Below are 25,274 nucleotides of genomic sequence, written 5' to 3' on the forward strand. Positions count from 1 at the left end.
CTTTTTCTCAGAAAGAGCCGTTGTGTGCGTTTTCGCAGGTAAACGCGTTTTCGGCCGAAAACGTGTACGTTTGCACTTCCCCGCCACAGGGAAGCTGCTAGCCGGGAATTCTCTGCCTGGTTGTACCCGCTGCCCGGAACGCTACGCAGGGCAAAAGCGATTCTCGTCCTCCGTGTTTGCTTTTTCTCAGAAAGAGCCGTGGTGTGCGTTTTCGCTGGAAAACGCGTTTTCGGCCGAAAACGTGTACGTTTGCACTTCCCCGCCACAGGGAAGCTGCTAGCCGGGAATTCTCTGCCTGGTTCTACCCGCTGCCCGGAACGCTACGCAGGGCAAAAGCGATTCTCATCCTCCGTGCTTGCTTTTTCTCAGAAAGAGACGTGGTGTGCGTTTTCGCCGGAAAACGCGTTTTCGGCCGAAAACGTGTACGTTTGCACTTCCCCGCCACAGGGAAGCTGCTAGCCGGGAATTCTCTGCCTGGTTCTACCCGCTGCCCGGAACGCTACGCAGGGCAAAAGCGATTCTCGTCCTCCGTGCTTGCTTTTTCTCAGAAAGAGACGTGGTGTGCGTTTTCGCCGGAAAACGCGTTTTCGGCCGAAAACGTGTACGTTTGCACTTCCCCGCCACAGGGAAGCTGCTAGCCGGGAATTCTCTGCCTGGTTCTACCCGCTGCCCGGAACGCTACGCAGGGCAAAAGCGATTCTCGTCCTCCGTGCTTACTTTTTCTCAGAAAAACCGTGGTGTGCGTTTTCGCCGGAAAACGCGTTTTCGGGCGAAAACGTGTACGTTTGCACTTCCCCGCCACAGGGAAGCTGCTAGCCGGGAATTCTCTGCCTGGTTCTACCCGCTGCCCGGAACGCTACGCAGGGCAAAAGCGATTCTCATCCTCCGTGCTTGCTTTTTCTCAGAAAGAGACGTGGTGTGCGTTTTCGCCGGAAAACGCGTTTTCGGCCGAAAACGTGTACGTTTGCACTTCCCCGCCACAGGGAAGCTGCTAGCCGGGAATTCTCTGCCTGGTTCTACCCGCTGCCCGGAACGCTACGCAGGGCAAAAGCGATTCTCGTCCTCCGTGCTTGCTTTTTCTCAGAAAGTGCCGTGGTGTGCGTTTTCGCCGGAAAACGCGTTTTCGGTCGAAAACGTGTACGTTTGCACTTCCCAGCCACAGGGAAGCTGCTAGCCCGGAATTCTCTGCCTGGTTCTACCCGCTGCCCGGAACGCTACGCAGGGCCAAAGGGATTGTCGTCCTCCGTGCTTGCTTTTTCTCAGAAAGAGCCGTGGTGTGCGTTTTCGCCGGAAAACGCGTTTTCGGCCGAAAACCTGTACGTTTGCACTTCCCCGCCACAGGGAAGCTGCTAGCCGGGAATTCTCTGCCTGGTTCTACCCGCTGCCCGCAACGCTACGCAGGGCAAAAGCGATTCTCTTCCTCCGTGCTTGCTTTTTCTCAGAAAGAGCCGTGGTGTGCGTTTTCACCGGAAAACGCGTTTTCGGTCGACAACGTGTACGTTTGCACTTCTCCGCCACAGGGAAGCTGCTAGCCGGGAATTCTCTGCCTGGTTCTACCCGCTGCCCGGAACGCTACGCAGGGCAAAAGCGATTCTCTTCCTCCGTGCTTGCTTTTTCTCAGAAAGAGACGTGGTGTAAGTTTTCGACTGAAAACGCGTTTTTGGCCGAAAACGTGTACGTTTGCACTTCCCCGCCACAGGGAAGCTGCTAGCCGGGAATTCTCTGCCTGGTTCTACCCGCTGCCCGGAACGCTACGCAGGGCAAAAGCGGTTCTCGTCCTCCGTGCTTGCTTTTTCTCAGAAAGAGCCGTGGTGTGCGTTTTCACCGGAAAACGCGTTTTCGGCCGAAAACGTGTATGTTTGCACTTCCCCGCCACAGGGAAGCTGCTAGCCGGGAATTCTCTGCCTGGTTCTACCCGCTGCCCGGAACGCTACGCAGGGCAAAAGCGATTCTCGTCCTCCGTGCTTGCTTTTACTCAGAAAGAGACGTGGTGTGCGTTTTCACCCAAAAACGCGTTTTGGGCCGAAAACGTGTACGTTTGCACTTCCCCGCCACAGGGAAGCTGCTAGCCGGGAATTCTCTGCTACTTTCTTTCCACTTATAGCAGTTTAAGTCAAAGGTGTGAGGAGCTAGAGGTGCAGCTTCTGGAGATGACAGATGAAAACACCAGACTGGTTGAAGAAAATTCTCACCTCTGTGGGCATATGCTCTGGGCAGAAAGGTTCAAGCTGAAAACACTGACCTGAACAGATGTGAGTGGAGAGGAGGGAAACGCTGCCGTCCAAACCATCAGCCATCTGCAAACCTGCTGGGAAGCTGCAGAGCTGACTGAAAGCCCCGAGACGTGGCAGAAAGTGCTCGGAGAGAAATAACAAGGGACCATGGAGAAGCCAACAACTGTTTTGAGCCCAGGTGAGTGAACCAGAGAATTGGTTTCAGGGCCCCTCAGAGTCAGCTTGGGCAGAGGACAGTCCTGGGTCCCGCCTTCTTTCAGAGGAGGACCCCGCAAGTGAGACCGAAGAACCAGTAGCAGACAAACAACAGTCTGTCATCCGGCAGGCTCTGGGACAAGAACTGGGAAAGCTTCGAACATTCATAGCTTGGTACAACTACGATCCTTTTGATGGTGGCAGTGGGCAGCCTGAACTAGCTTCCTCTAACTGCTGGACAAGCTGTTTACGTCCTTGGGCAGGGAGAGAGCTGGTGGATGGCACAAGAGGATTCATCCCCTCTACTTTTGCTGAAGAAGATTCAGATGTTGACCTGCAAAACAAGAACTGGAATGATCCTTGTTTATTACATGTTTGGTCTCTTGCCTATTTTGGAGGAAGATGAAGAGCATCTAGATGTGGGTGGCGAGGGCTAAAAAGCATAAATAAATGTAGCCTGTATCAACCTCCAGAATATTTACAAAGTGAACTTAAAAGTGATTTTTTTTTTTGTAATTTCTAAATTTTGTGGAAGGGGGGGACCTCTGGAGGGCAGCAGGGGCCTCCAGCGGGCCCCAGCAAAGCCCAGATGAGGCCCCGAGGCAGTCTGGAGGGGTATTAAGGGTGCAAAGCTCCCTGCTGAGCCCAGCTATTGTCCTGGAGTGCTCTGGAGGGTCATTTGGGCCCTGCACAGGCCCCTGCAGAGCCTGGGTAAGGCCCTGGGGTACTCTGGAGTGTAATTATGGCCCCACATGGGTCCCTGCAGAGCACAGCAAAGGCCCCTGGGGGTTTCCAGACAGCAGCTCTGCCATTAGAGCACCACTGCTGTTAGCAGCAATGGGGACCCTCCTCTCGGGGCTGGTTGGTGTGCATGTCTTCACCGTGGGGAGCAGAAAGCAAAGCAGCAAGTTGCATTGCCCAAGGGACCATCTGTAGGCATTGCTCACACGCCAGCATGTGTTTCCAGGGCACCCCGAACCCACTGCTGCCCCTGCGTTCACACCCTGGAAGCAAGCTGGATGAATAGGCTGGGCTTGGCTAGGCTTTCCAGACCGTCCCCATGTCCTTTCCCAAGCCCAAACCGGCCCTGCAGGTCTTCTGGTTCAGCGATGGTTCTGCTGCTGGCGTCCTGCGAGTGTTGCCCATTAAAGCACTTGAGTGTGAAGCCTGATGCCTGGCCGTGTGCCTGCTGCTGGAGGTAGGTAACATGGGGGGGTGTGTGCAATCGCTGCCCACACAGAAAGCACCCAGAGGAGCACGGGCTCAAGGACGTCCCCTGTGCTTGCTGCTTGTGCTCCTTGGGAGCGTTTCACTGACTGCTTCTCCACAGGCTGCTTCCAGTCACTAGGGACTTCACCTGACTGCCGTAACTTTTCAAATATCATGGAGAGTTGCTTGGCAGCTACATCAGCCAGTTCCCTCAGGACTCTGGCACACATCTCGTCAGGTCCCACAGACTTTTGTACGTTCGGGTTCTGCAGGTGGTCAAGAACCTGATCTTCTCTTAGAGTGGGATGGACTTTGCTTCCCCAGCCCCTGCCTCGAGAGGTGTGGGAAGAGAGGTTGCCAGTAAAGACTGAGGCAAAAAAGTTGAGTAGCTTAGCTTTCTCACCATCCATTGCTACCAGTTTGCTGGTTCTTCCACAGACTACTTCTTTTGAAAAAAAAAAAAAAAACAAACCAACAAAAAACCAAAAACAAAAACCAACCAACCAACCAAACAAACAAAAAACAGAGCACCCTGGTCTGCCCTTGTTGTTCCTCTTAGAAAATAAAGAGCACCCAGGTGTTCTTCCTTCCTGGACCACTGCACATCAAGTAGATTTCGACTGGAGATAAGGAAGAAATTTTTTACTGTGAAGGAGGTGAGGCTCTGGAACAGGTTGCCCAGAGAAGTTGTGGATGCCCCATCACTGGCAGTGTTCATCATCAGGTTGGACGGGGCTTTGAATAACCTGGTCTAGTGTAAGATGTCTCTGCCCATGGCAAGGGGGTTGGAACTAGATGATCTTTGAAGGTCCCTTCCAAGCCAAACCATTCTATGATTCTGTGATGGAGAAAACTGTGTTAATGTTGCTAGTTACAGCACTAACACATTCCCTCACCTCAAAGCCAGCTGTATGCAAACAATAGCAGGACACACAATTAGATTGTGTTTGTACACAGCAATCATTTCAGAAACATCAGAACCAGGGTCAGAGGGTCCTTCCCAAAGCATCTGTAATATGAACAAGTGTTAAAACATCAAAATCAAACCTCAGTAACTGTTAACGGATTCTCACTTGCAGTTTGCAATCCTAAAATTTGCTGTTTAACTCAGCATGGAGTACTGGTGCATGTACTAATACCAATAATAATGTAAGAGCCAAAACATGAAGAAATCTATTACAGGCAGATGTAGAACTGTGCAGAACATAGAAGCAATGATGTGGCATTCAAAAGCAAGATGGAAATGCAAAGCCCCTTGTGCAATATGATCAGAAACAGAAAACTGAAGATAGAAGCAGCATGCCAAAAAAGTGAGAAGCAGGCCAAAAAAGGAGGAATTGAAGTAGCTGAGATGAGAGATAGCTAGGCACAAGGGGGGCAAAGGAATATTTCATAGCCCCAGTGAAATAAACACTGGGTATTTGGAACGGTAACTATGCGACATGTTCTGAACAACATTCATGTTGTTTCCTCTGAGTAGTTAAAAACAACATTTTTACTTCATTGTTATGTTTGAGAAAATACTGCCTGTTCTTAAGAACTGCAATTTGCCTTCCACTCCCGGAACCAGTGGGGAGCTAACTGTTGTGCTTCCAGTCTAAGAGACAACCTCAAATCAAACAATGTGCACACTCACCAAAGTCCCCAAATCACCTCGGCTAGCCACTGTGTATTTTGGACATAGTGGTCACAAAATGACAACATTTGGCAAGCATTTAATTTGCTACTAAAACAGCTCCAAATTTATTTCTACCTTCTAAACTGTGGAGCCAAATCATCTGGCAAGTTCCCATGAAATATCTATACAGACCTGGTTCCACAGAGCTGTGTTCTGGTGTCCTAACTACTGAACCTACTCGAGAGTTGTGGCAGAACAAATTACATGTGGCTACTCATGACTGTAAGTTTAAGGAGAAACCAGGTGAAGTCCCTGTTCCAGTTTTTTTTGACATATTTGGCATTAAGCTTTCCACACTTGCTCTGTCTTTTCTATAAGACATTCTACTGTTGATGCCAACATTGTAATTAATTTACAGCACATTGTGGACAGTCCCTACTGAAAACTTGTAACACCAGTTAGTCTTAAAAGCATCCCCAGCCCTTCAGGCGGGTTTCACTGCCATTTGAATATAGTGCTCTACACACGTACACAAAAACTTCCACCTAGCAAAGCACATGCATGACTCAACCAAATATTCTAGTGCATTAGTGCTTACCCAAGTATACTTGCCAAGTCATCATCTTTCGTAACAAGCTGACCAGGATGTGGTTTAATTGCATGAAGTCACCAAGCGATCAGAGATAATTTGACATGGCTGAAGGCATTATTCCATTTTTCCGGAGAGGTTTCACGGTCAACTTAGCAGAGTGCTACATCACACCAAGGGTTAGTGACGGGTTCCCTAACCAGTGTCTAAAAGCTTTAAATTCACCTAAAAATTGCAGATACAAATGTAATTCACATATGGTGAATTACCATTAAATTGTGAGTTATTTAATGTTTCAGCACTCTTTAGTACTTCATAAAGAAAACACAGGAAAACATGAAGAAAAGTCACAGCAAATTATGTCTAAGAGATTCCTAGTTTTAAACTATATCCATTAAAGAACACTTTTACAAAAAGCTACAAAGAATTTAAGTCTCACAGTTTAAGAGAAGATGTGGGAAGAGCACACCTTGTTTGCCTCAAATGCAAATTATTTCAAGCAAAAGAAACTGCAGGATAATATCTGGCTTCTTCTGTAGAAGCCCGAAGCTCAGAGCATCAGTGCTTCAGAAAATAAAGCAAAGTGGTGTCATTATCAACTGAAAGCATAACATAAGGTTGTACAATGCATAAACAACACTGCCAGCTTTCACAGCAAAGATTTTCTTCCTTGCAGGGTTTTACAAAGGATGTGATCTGACTAAACAGTCTTCAGTACATATAAACAACCTTGACAGTTTTTCTCCAGTGCGCTTAGCGAGGGAGCTGACAAGACTATAGCTAGTTCTGTGCCTGCTAAGAACACTTACCTTTGAAGAAAGAAAATCTCCTTCCAGTTCTAAATTAAGTATTTACCACTGATATTTTTTCCTAAAACATATGGAATTATTCTTATTGACAATTTTCCAGCATAAATATATTTAAGATCTCTATCCATCTCTGAACAGGATATCACCATAACATCAATTAATCAAGAAATATTTTAAAAAATAATTTTTAAAATGGCTGATTCCATGGTTCTAAATGCAACAACATAGAATTTGATACCAAGAAACTTTCAAACTGGACATCATAAAGGAAGCCTTCCATCACACCGACATCGCACGCCTCAAAAAATTACAGGCTCTTCAAGCAAAACATGGTGAGGTTTACGATGTATGGCTACCTCTGAAAGTTGTACTGAGAGCTCGATTTTATACTGGATTCCTTATTATTTTAATACAAACAAATCAAAGAAAATTATGAGATGTTAAGAGTTTAAATGCAGACATTTATACATATTCTTAAAATATATACAATAAGAATTATTTTTAAATGTAATATGAACTTTATTGCATATATAATTCCATAATCATTTAGAGATATGAGAATAAATACAACAAAACCTTTAAGTTGCCAAAGGTAGGAGATATATATCTGAACAGAATTGTGTCCTGGTTCTCTTTGGCTTTTTGGTGGCGGGGAACTGCTCCGTGACCATTATGCGGTATTTCTCTGTATATCGTATGTCTTGTTCACTGTTGCTGTTTGTTGTTGCTACCATTGCCACTGTTGTTGTTCAGATTGTTTTATCACACTGTTGTATTAAACTTTCTTCTTATTTAGCCCAGGTTTGTGCCTAACTTCCAGCACGACCGGCTGCGGGTGGGGGAGGGGCAACGGCAACGTGCTCTCCGGTCCTGGCAGGGCATAAACCAGCACAAATTGTCTATCCAAGTGGCTTAAATCATCTTGGAGATTACCGAACCATTTGATTTAAAATTCTGTGGCTGACGCAGTTACCAATGATGACACTGAAGGGCCTATGCATTTTACCTCACCCTGAAATTCCTCTTTTAGTTTTTCTGCTATGAGATCCAGCCCCATAGCCTGCAAAGACAGTAAGAAAGATGAGAAACAAGAAAATAACTTGCAGAGAAAACAACAAATATGACATTGATAACAGATTTTTACAAGAAAAGCCCTTGACACATGAACCACATGCCATGCAGAAGTTTCCAAGTCACGATCAAGTTGTCTGCCTGTTGCACTCTGCTGTAACCACCGAGAACTGAGTGCCCAAGCTACAGAGCTGCACAACCCCGCCCAGCTTCTGGCTACGCTTGTGCAGGGAGACTTTTACTCTCTGAGCGCCAGCGGATCTCTCAACACCAATGCTCTGCATTCAGTGCTCACCTTGCAAAGGCACCAACACTCATCTCCTCCTGGGGGTGTCAAGGGAAGCAAGGAAACAAGTTTCTTTTCCAAGCTTCCCAAAACCTGAGATAGTCTACATGCTGCTGCCCTCTTACGGTGAAATCCCACAGGACTTACCGCCACCCTGGCAACGGCTTGGTGCTCACTAACTTAAAGCTGTAAGACTGACAGCGAAGTTAGAATCTCACTAGCTTCCTTTTATTCCTTAAAATAAAAGTCAGAAATTCTATAAATGGCACTAAAAATGTTTAATCTCTATGAATAAAGTCATGCAATGTTACTCTCCCCCTTTGTATTTCTTTAAAAATAGAATCCAGTACATCAAACAGGACAAAGAAATAATGTAAAAGGATGTCTCTGTCGTCTTCTGAAAATGTTTAATACTTTTTCTGGAAGTTTTTAATACTGCTGTGGTCATCAAAGTAATCTCCACTTCCATTTCATACTTGTGATTCACTCTGTGGTATCTAAAATTCCTGAGATAAAATCTGCATCCCAAGAAACTCACAGTGATGATGCATCTGCAAGTACACATCCAGTGAGAAACTTAACAACCCTGAACATTCCCAAAAGCTATATAGCTATCACTGTCAGTTCCAGATGATGCACTACCAGGACAACTGGTCCCAGCTAATTTACCATGTTTCCTGGCACAGTTAATTACCTGAGGGGAGTGTCATGCTTACAGACACTTTGTGCCTGAACTGGCTCAGGTACCTCAACCAGCCTACGTGTAGCTGAGAACTTGCACACTGTGAAACATCCCCTTACCTTGATCATCAACAGCAAGGAGTTTTCACCGAAACCAAGTCGTGCCACTTTGTCATCAATTTCTTTTTGACCTTCTATGTTATTTTCTAACGCAAAGGATGACTGCTGTAACCGAGTAAGCTGAAGTAAAAGCCTGAAACAAAAAAGGCAGTTCAAAAAAGGCACAGCTGGCAAAAGAGCAAGTCAGCAAACCTAAAACCAACCAAAATACAATACTTAAGAACGGCTCTTCTTCCTGACTTTTGCTAACTGCAAAACCTGCAAAGAAGTGAATACATCCATATCAATCTACTATGGGTATGGTATACCCCTGCTACCACAGAAGTACTGAGAAGTGCAAACATTTTTCTCTCCATGTATCCATCACACAATTTCAAAGTGAAGCTTGGATCTGCTAGCATTAACTGTAGTACATCAGGAGTCCCACATCCTTATTAAGGCCTAACAAGACAGCAGTGCATTTTTGCCTATGGCAGTGATTGACTTTGTAACCTGAAAAGCTAGAAATTTTGGGGGTTTAGACAAATCTCATTCTCCCCACATAGGCCAACCCTGGAATATTTTCTAACAGCTTTCACCACCGTTTTATATTCAAGGCAGTGCCCCAGAAGTCACCACCATGATTTGGTGAAGGTTAGACATTGTGCTCACAATGTGGGTTCATGTCACTGAGGGACCCCATCACCAACTGCTCGACCAGAGAGCGCAGTGGCAGTTTCCAGAGTCATCCTCACACAAGGACTGTAAAACACGTCAGCAGAGGAAATATCTAACTATATTCAACCAAGAGACTACTAGAACTTAGCAGTATCATGACTGAAACTATGTTTAACTCAAGCTTTATGCATATAGGACAACAAATTGTATCACATTTACCAAGGTTAAACAAAGCAGGTGTTACAATAACGGAGTGTATTTTTATGAAGAGAAAATCTTAGATTAAAGTTGAGCATTATAAACATCAAAATTTATAAGTCTGAGCCAGTAAACCATTTGTAATTTCAATAAAGTTTTGACTGGGAAATTCAAAGTAAAAACAGAAAGTATTTTTAATTTGTAGAGCATTTTTGTTTCAAAATTTGCATCAACATAATGTAAAAAAAAGAATAAAAATTAAACAAAACAATTTATCCAATTTTTTTTTTTTTTTTTTTTTTTTGGTTGACAAAACTAGAAGAGCTCATGATGTTTTAACACAGAACCTTATTTCCTACAAAAAGCAATACCAACATCCCCTTTCCAGGTGCAATTTACCTTGTACCTGTTTATGCAACATGCACTTAAAATCCAACAGACCTGAAAATATTAGACAACCTATTTAATGCATAAGCCCTGAGCAGGGGACAAGTTTACCCTGGACAAGTGTATCTGCAAATATAAACCACAATAACATTTTGTGAAACTGTGCAGCCAAGCAAGCAAATACCACAATTTTTAATTGTCTCAATGCTGAACTATACACACCAAAACAAGCAACACAGATTATTTTAATATGAATGTAGCTTTAATATTAAATATCAGTACTACATTTATTAACTTCTCCCAAGTAGCAATTACAGTCACCATCTCTTAGCCTGAGTACAATTAGAAGCTACTATATCTTTTTTTACATTTCTTAAATCTTGCCCTAACAGGTGTTCGCTGTCAACATTTGTGGAAGTTCATAAAATGGCTTTAAATACTCTCAGTGACTCATACATTACTGAGAGGCAAGAGGGGGGGAAAAAATCCAAGACTATTTTAACAAAACCAGTTCCTAATTATCTCTTTGACAGATTACGCTTTGGGGATTTTTGTGGTGTGCAAGAGTTTTAGGAACAGAGGGAAGAAAAGGAAAGAGCATTTTAATGCAGGCCTGTCAATCAGCTGTCACAGAGTTCATTTTTCAACCTCATCCATTATGCAGATTGGGGTATTATTACAAAATATATTTTTGCTCAAGCATGAGGCTTCAAGCAAATAAGACAGGTGGCACTCGCAGAAGGAGGACTGGCTAGCCTTCCCTTTGGGGCACTTCTGCTGCTGCATCTTTAATACCAAACCAGGAAACAGCCATGCTCTAACAGAAGCATTTGTTGAAGAACAAGCCCTTTTGTATATAATTACTTGAAAAGATTAATATAATAAGGCCATTAAAAAACGCTTTACTTCTCAACAGTGTATGACGCTGGTTTACTCTTTTCACTCAGATTGAGGTTGTTCACAGCTACCATGCTGTGGATTTGGTTTTTTAAGATCTGAAGCAAGAGCAGAGTGCTTCTAAGTTAGCATTGCCAATGCCAAAACAAACATTTAATTGAAAATGTAAACTGAAAATAAATATTTTTATTTATTATATTATATTAAGGCTGGGAAAAATATGCTTTAAATTGTTCTCGATTGGGCAAAGTTAACATTATTCTAAGAATACATTTAGTTACCTTGCTCTAATAAATGAGGCACCTGCCTTTATCCCAACTTTCTTCGACATGTTCTGCTCCCAGGACTCAGAGGCTGTGTGTTCCCCTTCGTCCATCCTTTCCAGTTCTTCTGAAGCGCAGAGGAATTCTTTTACAGCCTGGCTGCTGCTACAAGTCACTGCATTCTCACTCTTGGTTTCTGTAGCAAGGCCGGACCAAGCGCCTTCTTTCTGGCTGTCTGATCTGTGAGGCTGCAAATTAATCTCTCTTCCAGTCGATGTTTTGAAACTACCACCCCTTACAATAACCTCTTCAGACTGATTTATATTTGTTTCTGGAATGACTGATGAAGACAAGCTCTGTAAAAGGCTCATATAAACTTCAGCAAGTAACTTCCAGTACCAAGGGTTGAAAGGATGTAAGCAGATCAGTTGCTGCAGGCATGTGATCTTTTTTTCTACATTTTCCAGACCCTGGTAAATGGAAAACTGCAGGTTGAGAACCATTGCTAAGTGATCTGTGTTAGCAGCACTGCTTCTCTAGAAACAAAAGATAATAGATTAAAACCAGGAGTAGAACAGAATCATCATTCAGAGCCTAAGAAAATGTCTCCCTTAATAATGACACACATATATCACTAGAGGTAATTTTTCAATTGTACAAAACTGCGCTCTTAAACGATACATGATAGAGATCATGCACGATGAAGCTGACAGCATTCCCTTCAGCTGCCCTGTCCCAGTCTGAAAGGCAAGGAGGCTCAAATGCTGTCATTTGTTTATATGCTTTCAGAGTTTTATACAGCTGCCCTTCTTTGTAGCGTAAACACCTTTTATGTAAAATAAACAGCAGCAGTAAAACTCTAGCAGACTCTAGAGCCTCTGGACTTTTTCCTTTATGGGAAAAACTCAATTTGTGGTGAGATACTCTTCTTGGTGGCAGCTTGGCAGCGAGTATATGGAAATAAAAGGGAGTTTTGAGCCGTCCTTTTATAGTGCAAAGATTTAAGCATTCATTTATCCCCTTTCTTATACTTCCTATTACATTACATTAATTCTGCCTGGCAGGGCATGATATTTAGTCCCTTCCAGGACTAGCAGCCTCCCTGCACAGGGAGCTCATTGTGGTACAGGGTGTTCTGATTTCTAAAGAGAGATTATATCTGCAGTGACAGTTACCCTCTGTTTACCAAATACTCTGAGCACTGAACATCCTGAAGGATTATAAACGTGAAGATTATTTTTCCAGAAAATAGTCCATATAAAGGAACTACTGGCAATATTTTAATGTTCAAAATCTAAAAGAACGATTGCATTATTTACCATTTTTTCTGCAATATCCAGAGCCTCCTTATGCCTTCCTAAGCGATATAAACACCGAGCCTGGCCCTCTTGGACATCTTGTCTCATTGCAGTGTTACTGGGAGGTAAGAGTAGTAAGCAGTTTGAATATTCACACAGGGCTTTCTAGTAGTGTCGACAAAAAGAAAAGCCAAACGAAACAGTAAGAGATTTTCATTTAAAGGCAAGCCTGACAGTACGCTTTGGTTATGACTACAGTCACAAAGGGAATTCAGGAGCTGAAGTCCACATTCTCATTTCTCCAGACTCAGCTATCACCTATGCCAGCAACAGACGAGGGCCCTGGTACTACACAGTCAAATCTAGACAGTGATGAGCAACCTCAATCCTAACTCGTGCTTAAGCCCTGGCAGGATTTACTACACATCAGTCCACCTCTCCCTCACCAGGCCTGATCCAGAAGGGATCATCCAGAAGGGATCATCTGCAGCACAAGACGTACCTCCCCCAGCCACCAACTCAATGATCAGAGCACTTAACCTAAATTTGGAAGACCTTGTTTCAAATTCATATCATTGTCCACAGGAAGGTTTGAACCTGCAGGTACCTCACCTCACATGAATAATCAGCAAGTCGGAGAATACAGCAAGGAAGGTGAATCTTTATCATTCCTGTAGGGTGGTTCTAATTTGCACAAAATAATTATATGTTAATTAGGTTAAGGAAAAAGACAAGAATGAGCAATACTTCTGTAGCTTAATGCTCAGGGCATTCAACGGGTCTCCAATTAACATTTAAATACATTAAATTACGTATTCCGTGAAGCTAAGGCTGGGATCTTGGTTCCTCCCCCTCCATGTGAGTGCTCAGACCAGAAGACTAAAGAGCAGTGCTTATTCTCCCATCTCTCACAATGAATATTTAATTATTCCTTGCAAAATTGAATGGTTCTAACACAAAGAGCTTCCAGGCAACATACCCTAAATACTTCCTAGCAAAATGGCTGAAATATTTTTCTTCCTTGGTGTTAAGCTTGCATTCCTTCTCAACCAAAAGAGACATCTCCCTTCTGTCCAGAGAATGCAGCAGCCACTGGTCAAAACGGATCACAATGAGGAATGCAAGACACCCCTGTTTGCCTTGTTACAGGACAAAGTGATATAACCTGGCAAGAATCAGGCATTACGAATTCCAAGTAGATTCTACAGTCACCTGTATCTTAAAAATGGACACAGCTTAGATCACTGCTGTCCCTGGCATTTCTTATCACGTGGCCTAGGCTGACATAAAAAAGTATTCACAACAAACAAAGAGATTACTACCCCCATGTATTTATTTCCAGCCCCCTTTCTAGGGACAGTGCTCTCAAATCTGTAATTTTATGTGCAGTCTGATTCTGGTCCTGTCACAGTGATCCAGGCTAAGCAATAAGACTGAAGACTAGACATTTTTAACATGGATCATCATGACAGAAATGGGTTAGGGACCAATGGTCTGTTCCACTAGGAGATCTGAAGGGGTGTCATTCTACACTGAGAGGGCACCACAGCACACAGCAAGAAGCAATCTGCTCTTCCTGAGGGTCAGCAGCCATGTCTGACCTCCGTCTGAGGCATCTTTCTTCTCAGCACACTTTTATGAATCCATTCAGGGTGTCTCAGCTGAGACTGGCAAGCATCTGTTGTGTATAGACAAGGCAGCAGTAGCACTGGAATAACATTAAAAAGCAGAAGTCAGTGCCAGCTGAGATATACAAAAAGGTCCACAAATCCAGTGGGCAAGGCAGAAGGAGTGGAGTTAGAAGCTGGCCTGAGGGCTTTGAAATCAGGGAGCCTGTAATGCAAACCATATAGCCTGGAACAAGAAGCTATTACAGCTGAAACAAGGGCGGAAGTGGCTGGTTTCAACCAGGAACAAGGTAACAAAAGACTGGATCCTGCAACTACGACTATAAAGGCAGGAGAGCATGGATGATCAGGAATGAGGCTCAGAAAGTAGGCAGTGAGGACAGGATCTAGGACTACATCAGGCAGGAGCAGAAACAGAAACGTAAATGCACCCCAAAGGCACAACCAGCCATCCAGAGAGAGAGAGCAACAGAGAGGTGGGGCAATTCATGAGGCGGCTCATAAGACAACTGTCACGAGCCTGACAACCACAGTCAGCTTTCACCTGGCAGCAGGGGGAGCTCTGAGAAAGGTGAGTAGCAGCCAGGTGGTTGACAAGAGATGAGACAGCCTTTGTGGGACATGGTATTATCCCCAGGAGCAGAGAAATCCACACACACACCTCTGGCTGACTATGACTTTCACGGCCACAAACACCAGCTCTGCTCACCACTGAACTGCTCAGGTGGGCAAGCCTGATCTGGATCAGCTCTGGGTGCAGAACAACATTTCTGGCCAGTTCACATTGACTTCACACTGACTCCTGGAAAGATGACATCTGGCTGGGGGAGCCTGCCAGAACAGTTACCCATCGTGGCCTGGCAGCAGCTCAGCCAGCAGGACTGCTCTTCACCAGGTCACCACCCCTGCCCGTGGGCCAGTCATGCTTTCCGCACAAACGAGGAACCACCAAGCTGGATATAACCCTGCCACTCACTCTAGCATCTCCAGGCCACGGCTCTACCGGGAGGCTTTTATATAAATAGACACATTTCCTCAGCGCACCGGGGACCACAGGCTCAGCCCAGTTTATCCCCACAGCTTCCACCCACCAGGGCCCAGGCTCGGCTCAGACCCCCAGGCCGTGTGAGAGCCCTGGAAATACCTCAAAGTCCTGCTGCCGGTAGTGTGCCTGGGGCAGGCGCCCTGAGAAGGCCTCATGCCCTCCCCCGCTGCATGGGCTGGAGGGGAGAGCCGGCTGGGGCACTGGCTGGAAACGGCGGCGGTGGCAGCCCGGGCGCTGCCGGCCTTCCAGGGGCGAGCCCGCCGAGCGAAGCAAGAGCAGAGGAAGGCCCGGCCTCAGGGCAGCATCTGGCTGACTCCCCGTTTCTGGCGTGTGCCTGTCGGTGTTAGGAGGGGGCGGTAAACGGGGGCGGTTTGCACCCCTGGACAGGCAGCAGGGCTGTCGCACCTCCCCAGCTCTGGCAAGGAGTTTGGTCACAAGTCACTGTAATGGAAATGTAAGATCTTGTAACAAATAGTCAAACCAAGCTGCTTTGATAAATTAATTGCATAACTGCAGAGTTGTTCTGTTAGTATCTTGGCTCAGTGCCTACGTGGGGGCGGGTGGGAGTGTATTTTGGTAACTTTTCCATTTGATTTCACTTCTGCTCCAAAGCAGAAGGTGGAAACTTGAGAAATCTCAGCGTTTTTGAGACACGGTTTCCCAAAAGGGGATATGACTAAGTGAAGACTGATCCTAGAGCTTCTTCAAGACAAAGATTTTCAGGCACACCATTCCTCATTAACAGCACCTAGGTGAAGTTGTAGCTACCTCAGCTGTTTGCCCTGCCTCACAATACTACCATGCACAGAGTGTGCTGTGTTTTAAGTGTACTGCAATGCTGTTTCCACCTTGCCAGTCCATCCACCCAGGAAGGTCCATTTTGTCCCATCTAATCACCACGCAGGTTTGGAGAGGGTGAGCTGAAAAGTCATCCTTGTACTTCCTTAATCTGCAAAATGGACTAATGAACCTGGCTATACCAGAACGGTCTTTGAGGCCAAAGCACTGCTTGTATGCATAGTTTTAAAGGTTTCCTTTCTAAGTAGACATGTGGTTTTTTGTTGTTCTAAGTGGATACATGCCCAAAATATCTTTCCATGCCACCATATTTATGACTGGATGTAGCACCAGCTGGCATAAATCCCTGGGTAGAAACTCAACTTTGGTAGGTAGATTTGATCAAAAAAATAAAAGGGGATTGAGGTTTCTTTTGCATGTCTCATGGACACTGGACACACCTATTCCCTTCCCACTCCTCCAGGACTGCCAGTCATGCTGCAACACACCAGTCTAACGAGCAAAGCATGAAAATCCAGCAAGACGATTAAGAACAAATCAAAAAGAAGAAAAAACAAAAAAGAAACATGAGTAATCAAAGTGAAATGTGGCCCCAGCTCAAAGTAAAACACAAAGAGCAAGGCACTCCCAGGGGCAAATCCCAGAGAAGCCGGTTGGCTGCCAGCTTGGATTGCCGAGTCCTCCAGGGCTGGGTGTTTCAGCCGCCGTGGCCTCTGAGGATACCAACATGGTCTGCAGAGGCTCTGTGTTGCAACAGAGAGTGCCTTTGTCTGGTAAATCAGCGATAGGAGAGCAGTGATTCCTGAGCACCACACAGGGGGCCTAGCAGCTGACTGCATGGTTTCAGTCATAAATCACAGGCATAAAATTGCTTCTCTTCCTCCTTCCTCCCTTGCATGGCTCTCCCCCTGCCTCCCCTCAGACATTTAAAAGGTTCCTCATGTATTAATTACAGAAATTAAAAAATGCAACTTTAGGAAATTCCTGTGCCTTGTCAGCACTGGAGATTTGCTCAATTTCTCCCCTAAGACCCGAGTCATCAATGTAGCTGCCAGAACACAAATTCCCACTGTACTTAAGTAAAGCTGTTTGCCTGAGTCTGCACAGCATGATTTGCTACGGTGCTGTTAGCCCTGGCTTCACACAGGAGAAATCTCTGGAAGAGGCAGCTTTGAGGGGGCTCAGAGATACAGGAGCCCTACAAGAGCCTGCATGGCTGCAGCTGCGCTGTGTAGGCATCTTCAGGGATAAAAGAAGCCATAGATGAATCTCTTCCTAAAGGCAGCCAAGGTATTACTCCACCATCAGCCTAAACCACCAGCTCTGCACATGAACATCAGACCAAGAGAACAAACGGGCCCCAGTAAGTTGTGGTTGATGAACAAGTTCCCGTGCATCAGCAAAGCTACTGTAGCTGTTTACACGAGCATGCTTCCTTACGCTGGTGGTGAGGTGCTGTGACCCAGCTTCAACCTCGGTAACTGGGGGCAGGCTAGCATGCTTCATCTTGCAGTCAGGGTGAGCCCAGAGCCCACAGCCTGGGTGGTGAAGACAACTCAAGCGATAGGCAGGAATTTGTCACACTGCTCTATTGCCTGAGCCTCTTGGCCAAGGAAAGAAAATACAGCATGGCAGACGAAGCTTGTCTAGATCCCGACAGCCCTTCTTCTCCTCGTTTTCCAGTCTACTCTGAGGCAAAATTAATTTGGAAGAATTCTCCCCCAGTGCTTCTCTAATTACTGATGTTATCTGTATTGTGATAGCCTCCATGGGTCCTCGCCACAGTCCAGCCACTCTTGTGCCAGGAGCATGTACACCACAAAGTTTTCAGAGACCATCAAGCACACAGTAGAAACAAGAAACCTTGGTCAGCAACTAGGGCCCTACCTTGGTAGGCACTATCCACACACATCGACCATGCAGCTCTCACATGGTTTAGAGCTTTATTAAAATATGCTGGAAAGTAGCTGCTCTTGGAAGAAAGCAAAGGAGAGACTAGTTCCCTCCTCAAAGCAAGAGAGCTGCCTGCAGTGAAGAGGGCAGTAAGGCCCACAGCGAGCACTCCTCAAAGGATGGGCAGCTCCTGAATCTTAAGTGGATTCTTCCAGACACTGTGAAATATTCATACCTTGAGGGAAGATTAGTTTTCTTGACAGTCATAGGCTTCTCCCTAAACATGAAAAGAGGGGAGCAGCTCTTTATTTTCTGACATTGTCTCACTGTGTCCTTGTCTCTTGCTTTTTATTTAGATTGCAAGCTCTTTACAGCAGAGACCATCTTTCATCCTCTTAGCATAGTGTCACACACAAGGAGATATTGTCCATGACTAACTCGGGAGGGTAATACAAATAACATTATATGGCTAGGGCCATACAGAGGTTACCACTACTACAAACTGCAAACAAATCTGCAGTTAAAGTTCTGATGAGCTCAGATGAGCTCTAGCATATCTTACTATGATGGTATGAGATGCAACTGCAGAGCTCAAGAGCAATCGTCCTGGAACAGTAAGTGGTCATACTGAGGGTGACAGAAGCCTGACCCCCTGAGCCAGAGCTACTGACCCAAATTTCAGAAAAATAATACTTGTCTCAAACTCAGTACATCTTTAAAGAAAGTCCTGGTAGATCAGAATGGACATCCATCTCAAGCTAGCTGAGAAACCAGTTCAGCCAAATGTGAGCAAGAAGCTACATTTGCTAACCTAGATCCGTCCTCGAGGAAGGTAAAACAGGACTGAGCAAAGGCAAATACAGGAACTAAAATGAGTCCTTACTCTTGAAGGGGAAAAGTGCTCTGGCACCCTCACACACTGTGGAAAGAGAAGAGTACGTTGAAACTAGGGCAGTATTAACATGTGAGCACAGAGGCCAGGGGCTGAGCAGAAGGGCATCAGGCAAGAAACCGGGCAGGAAGAGGTGACGCCAGGGAGCACTGCTTCAAACAGGCACTGAGTTCAACAGGCAGGGAATGTCCTTCTGCATTCTCATCTCTCCAGAAGAGCAGAACCATGGAATCTGGTTCCTTTAGAAGTTATCAAGTCACCCCACAGTTCTAGTAAGATGCAACGAAAATGAGTGGGGAGGTGAAGGGTCATGCATCATGGAAATCAAAGAGCAAGAATTGTTTGTTATTAGCAGAAGCCAGAAGTTTTTTAGGGGTCCTTAGGACAGTCAGGAGAAGACATAACCCCCAAAAGATGGTTCATTTGCCTGCTCTACCTTAAAACAGTGCAACCTTTCAAAACCCTGGCAAGCCATGTTAACTAGGCCATAATCCTTCCCCCTCAGGCCTCACAAAACCCAGAAAAGTTGTTATTGCCAAGAGGGTGCACCACACACAGATGTGTTCAGCTGTTAATGGGTTTTGCAACTATTTTCTGTCTAGCATGACAAAAGATGAACAAAAGGAGTACACCCTCAGTTTTGACCAGAATGCTGTTGAAAACAGAATAGGAAAAAAGGTTTCTGGAGAGTCAGGAACAAGGTGATCAGATGCCAGGGAGAATCCTAAAGCAAAGATCTTCCTGCACAAGCCTTCACATCAGTACTGGAAATGTGCATCATGTGTCTGAACCTCTTCACTCAGCCCTGTAGTACAAGCACCAAGGTTGTACCTTCATGGTCTGAAGATACAAGCTGGATGCAGAAGTCATGGCAAAGTGTGGTATCCTCAATCTACTGTTCTAACTGTAAAAAACCCCACCATATTCGGTGTTAGGCACAGTGAAGTTTGTATACCTTCTTCTATGCCCTTTTCTTCAGTTTTATCAGTTTTTCTGAAAATTCATTAACTTCCCATGGCCACAGTTACGCTTGTTGCTTAATTGCTACTCATGATGAAACCAGGGTGTGGAAACCACAGTGGATTTGTTACCTCTCTAGGTTAAAACTTTACTACTGTGGTTTTCAGGACTGGGCAGGGCTAAGTAATGCAGGTGGCAACTCCTGTAGGACACCACTTAAGCAGCCTTGGCTGCTGTAGACCTCTGCTGTAATAACATGCATTACACTGAGCTGACTTACTGCAATACTGCTGTCTTGCAGGAACAATGAGAAACAAATCTAGAGTTAGAAAAAAAATTGCTACATTGAAGAAATATATGCAGGGCTTCAGGACTGCCCTTGAGCGACCTGCACAACTCGTGGGCTTTTCCATTCCTGCTTTCCTTTTCCATATGGAGACTGGCAGGGGAGGCTGCCTCCACAAGGGAAACAACCAAACTGTTTGTTGATTCTCCGGTGCCTCATTTCCCATGCAGCTTTTGCACTGTTGGAAAGGACCAGTGGAAACAGCTATTAAATTTAGCTTCTATGGCTTCATATTTGCCTTGTACAAGTATCAGTCCCACAGAAAGCGTGAGGCAAAGCACAGGGAAAGAACTACTCAATGAGCAAATGCAAACAAAATGTAGAAATAAAAAATGGACTTTGCCCACAGTTGCTCCCTTCCCCAAATCATTGCAAGTGAAACTGAATTTAGAGCCAAGAACACCACAAAACATACATCTGTGATGCAGTTTTTAACTTCATGCTGTCACTAAGACAAATGAGCCACTTCCATCACAGGGCTTCCGTGGGCCTCTGCTTCTGCACTCTGTGGGTGCTGGGTGCCATGCTTGCACAGACATCCTTGCAGCTGGACTTCACCTGAGGGCTCTGGCCAGCTGCTGGAAAGAAACTGCAAGATTGAGAGCAGTTACTATTGCAATATTATTTGTACCATGTCCTTCAGTTCAGAACACGTCATTATCAGAGTCTATTTTGTGGACCCTCTTCCACGTTAGTCACTTAAGACAGGCTTCACTGCAATTACATTTTTTTATATTTGGCTTTCATTTAGGAAAACTGAAAATCACGAAGAGGAGAATTACTGCCAACACTGACCTTTATTTTCACCCAAAGACACAAATCAACTAGGTGTGACACACACTTGCGTTCCCTTTTCTACGTTTTCTTCCTTCTACCAAATAAGTATTTTAAGGTAATGAGCATCAGCTCAGCACTGAGCCTGTAAAGAAACACACATGGGAGAGGAATTAGTCACAATGCTAATAATTCAACATTACAGCAGTAGAAACACAATATTCAAAGGTTTCATTTTGCAGTATATGAAGTGCAGCAAGTCATTTAAAAAACAAAGATGTCAGAAACCACCATGCAACAGACTGAAGACCACCACCAGCAGCATTTCAAAGCAACACCAAGACCACAGGGAGCAGTTTAACATCATTCTAGAGGGGACTTTTTGGCATGAAGAGAAAAATAAGGCAGAGCCCAAAGTAGCCTGGTATTTTAAATTTCTAAAAATAGTAGTTGACAGTATTGTTATGAAAACAAATGGAAAATGGAAGGGGCTGGGAAGAGGAGGCTGGGAGAGGGGAAACAACGCACAAAGCCAGCTGGTCTCTTGTGAAAATATCGACTGAATTGCAGCATTTTGGAATTGCTGACAACACTGTAAACGAAAAAGGTAACTGTTTAAAAAAAGGTGACTGTGTGCATAATCCAGGGCTTTTCATAACTCCCTCATTAGCTGACGGAGTCTTGAATAAGCATTCTTTCTCCCTCCCCCCGCCCCCCCCCCTTTTTTTTTTTCTTTTTTTCCCCAGACCGAGTAAAACCATTTGGCCAAACACCAAGCTCTGCTGGGTACTAGCACTCATCTCCAGGCCTGCGCACAGGTCGCTGCTTCAGCTAGGGATGTAATTTTTCAGGACTGACAAACTACAGCACAGGACTGATTGTATCTCCTTAAATACCTTTTTCTCAGGCAGGGATAGGTCTGCAGGCACAATGCCGGGTCCTGAAGGGAAGACTGGGTCTTGAGCCCTCCAGCTGGAGCCCAGCAGTTGAGTAGACAGGCGTGATGAGCCATGCTGATGCAAGACAGCGGCACTGCCACTGGTGGGGAGCTTCTGTGGGTGACAGCAAGTCAGGCTCACCAGAGAGGTGCAGAAAGTGCTCCTCTCAGACCCTTCTTCTCTGAGGAAAAGGCACATGTTAATGTCAAAAGCAGCCATGAAGCATGATGTCCAACTGACAGGGACTTCAGCAGGGAAGTGGTTCCTACTCGCCTCTACTCTTTTAAATGCAATAAAGAGCATCTGCCTTAATGAGAAAAATCACATGAAAGTCCCTGGCCTGCTGACACAGCAGAACAGTTCAGCAACAAGCAGCTGTACTGACTTGCACGTGAAGCTGACCTCACGCTGGCTGTTCAGCCAAGCCAGTTCTCCAAATTCAATGCATCTGAGGAATCAGTGAAATTCAGTTTTGTGAAACAGGAAAAAAAGACATTTGAGAAGAGCTGGTTTGTGACATTTTCATATAGACATGGTTCCTGGTTTCCACATCACCTCTTAAAACCACACGCACTCAGTGAAGAGACATTTATTCCATTATTTCTTTTTTCAAATTTTTGGTACAAAGTTTATTTTCAGAAGTTCCCACATGATCCTTTCTCTTACCAGGAATTTTCTATCTCCGATTTATTTTCTTTATCTGTTGAAGCAAAAGCAGTAATTGCTACAGAAAGCAATAATGGCAAATAGTACAAATATTTTACAGCAGCATTTATTTGTCTCTTTGCCTCAAGAAATTAACAAAAATAAATCCAAAGACAAGATCCATACTGCCACAAAGGCTTAGGTTTGTAATATCCAGAAGTACGCTGCGTTCCCGTATATGAGTTGTACAAGTCCAGCACAACTTTCTAAGTTTGTGCAGAGCCTGATAAATAAGACACGGAAATATCAGTTATGTTATACTCTTTCTAAGGACTTTTACTCTGTAAAATGTTCGGTCACTCAAAGCTATAAGCTTAATCACATATCAAAGAACACAGGCAATAAAGCCCATCTTACTAGAACATATAGTATTAGGCCAAACAAAACATAAGAGGACAAAATCTAGTGGTCACTGAAGCCTCTTCAAAAAAGGTCTAAAACAGAATGTTTCCATTACGTATCAGAATAAAAATGTACTGTATTAAAATGTGATTATTATTTTTTTTTTTTTACAAGCTTTTAATCAGTCTTCAATTTACAGTGCGGAACTTCTGCCAACTACAGTAGTTTAACTTTGGCACAACACTAAGTTCCAATCCTTTTGGTATTCAAGTCCTGTGTGTGTCCAAAAATATTCTTGGTTTCACAAAAGATTAGGCCCATTCACAGTCAACCAGTTATCTTGAACTTTTTCAAGAATTGCTTCCCCTTCACCACACTGGGCAACTACAAAGGAAAGACACTGTAGACTATTGCATCATTCAAAAGAAACTCTTCATTCTAAACAGTGACAGTATTGTTGCTTCCTTTAACATCACATACAACAGACAGATCACAGAGGGCGACACACTGGACACCCTCTAAAAACCTTGCTGGTCGTGAGTGAATTGTCTTCCTCATACTTCAAATATATAACAATGCATTACCTTAATTTCATTTCACATGTCAAACAGGACATTTAAGTATATTGCAATATATTATAGAAAATTGCAAAGCGCCATCATTTCTGTAAACGAGATCGACACCTGTTAACTCTCCTGTGCACATGAAGAGCCGTACCTAGTGCCACATTTTCTATACAATATAAAGCCTTCCCAGGTAGGGCAACTCAGCTTTAGTGCATTTCTGTACAGACTGTAAGCAAACATGCAGATAGCCAACTATGCAAAATAGGAAACACCTTTGTAAGTTGGAACTGGAGGCAGGGGGAACATTTTGACATCATAACAGAGCTCTTGCAGTTGATCATTTCATATCACAGATGAAGACTTGAATCTTCTGCCGTTCTAGCAGGTTCTTTAGGGAAAGTTTCATGATAGGTATCTAGTATTGGACAAGCATAAGGAAATACTTTCATCATCTGGGACACAAATATTATGTGTCTTAACACATTCTAAGTTATGCACGATCCATATAGTTCATATGTTCATATAGTAATCTTATCTCTAAAATACTTGAGAAACTCCAAATCATTTTTAGGCTACAGTATTATAACCAAAGATCAGTTACTTTATTCACCACTGTAGTGCTACCTGCTCTAGGAAAAAAAAAAAAAAAAAAAGGCCTCACACTTCCCAACAAGCATCAAGTCAGAAGCAGAGGTAAGTACCATTGCTAACTACAACACAAAGACAAGTGCTGCAATCCAGCCAGCACACTCTCAGGTGAAGATCCACCTCACCTAATTTCAGATGTCTGTAGTGTCCGTGTCTGCCTGCAAGCCACATGTTAAGAGTCAATGAAGTTCAGGGTGCAGTTCATCTGACCAACTCCAAGCATGTAGGATCAACGGGCTTGCATTTGTTAGGTATACTGACTAGCTGCAGTGTCTTGCTCAAATGCAGAAGAATCCCACCTTAATTCACGAAAAGTGCTACAGGATCCTCAGTTATCACTCTACATTTTACAATGTCATGTAAGTCAGTTTTGCAATGACTATCCACTGAAAAAGTGAAGATGCTCTTCACCACAGAAGGAGAAAAACTCCCAAGAGCTCCAATCATTAAACTTGAAAATACTGGATGTTACCTGCCTGTGCTTCAAAATCTCCCCTTTTAAAGGTGGGAAAACAATACAAAAGTTTGAGCTATTGAGTGTGTATAAGTAGCTATTGAGGGGATTTTTCACCTTGCTACATCTTTCATTTTAAAATCTTTTCCTACAGAATTTTAACACATCACCAAACCTCAAGTAACTTGACCTAGTAAGTTTGTGTCATGCTACTTGCTAAATCTACATTACAAGTTTGGTGGAGAGTATAGGTGTAATCCAGCACTGTTCAGTGCAGGGAACCAAGCCCTCTACTAGCCCTTCCCATATCTAGTTTACATCAGCATCATGAACAACTCTCAACAGTTTCACTGCTCTCTAATCACAGCCACCATCTTTTCATTACCACTGAATGTAGGCAAAATTATTTTCCAAGAAAAAATAAATTAAATCAAAGAAAGTAGCTATATGTTATTGCACTCTATTTTTGTGCATTCAGGTTAGAGCAAGGATATTTAATATTACAGAAGCTTAAAGATTATCTTCTCTCCTTGGGAGATATGAATATAGACAGATACATTCAGGTGGAGGATGCAGATCGATACTGCTATATTTACAGAAGCAAATGCTGAAATCCAGCCTGGATACATAGTACTCTGTTAAGTGCAAAAGGGAAAACGCTCCCCACCTTAAACTACAGCTTGGTTACTCAGCAGCCACAGACTAGTTGTCAGTTACTGCTGTGCTCTCATTTCAGAGGAAAACGGAGGAGGAAAAGTGTCAGCACCTTTAGG

The 25,274-nt window shown here is 44.2% G+C and overlaps 1 pseudogene; it reads right to left on the reverse strand.

Moving 5' to 3' along the window:
- Window positions 1-7,468: 7,468 nt before the first annotated feature.
- On the reverse strand, window positions 7,469-17,482 carry LOC141955023 (zinc fingers and homeoboxes protein 1-like; annotated as a pseudogene).
- Window positions 17,483-25,274: the final 7,792 nt, after the last annotated feature.

The sequence above is a fragment of the Athene noctua genome, unplaced genomic scaffold (assembly GCF_965140245.1).
Source record: "Athene noctua unplaced genomic scaffold, bAthNoc1.hap1.1 HAP1_HAP1_scaffold_66, whole genome shotgun sequence".
Lineage (NCBI taxonomy): Eukaryota > Metazoa > Chordata > Aves > Strigiformes > Strigidae > Athene > Athene noctua.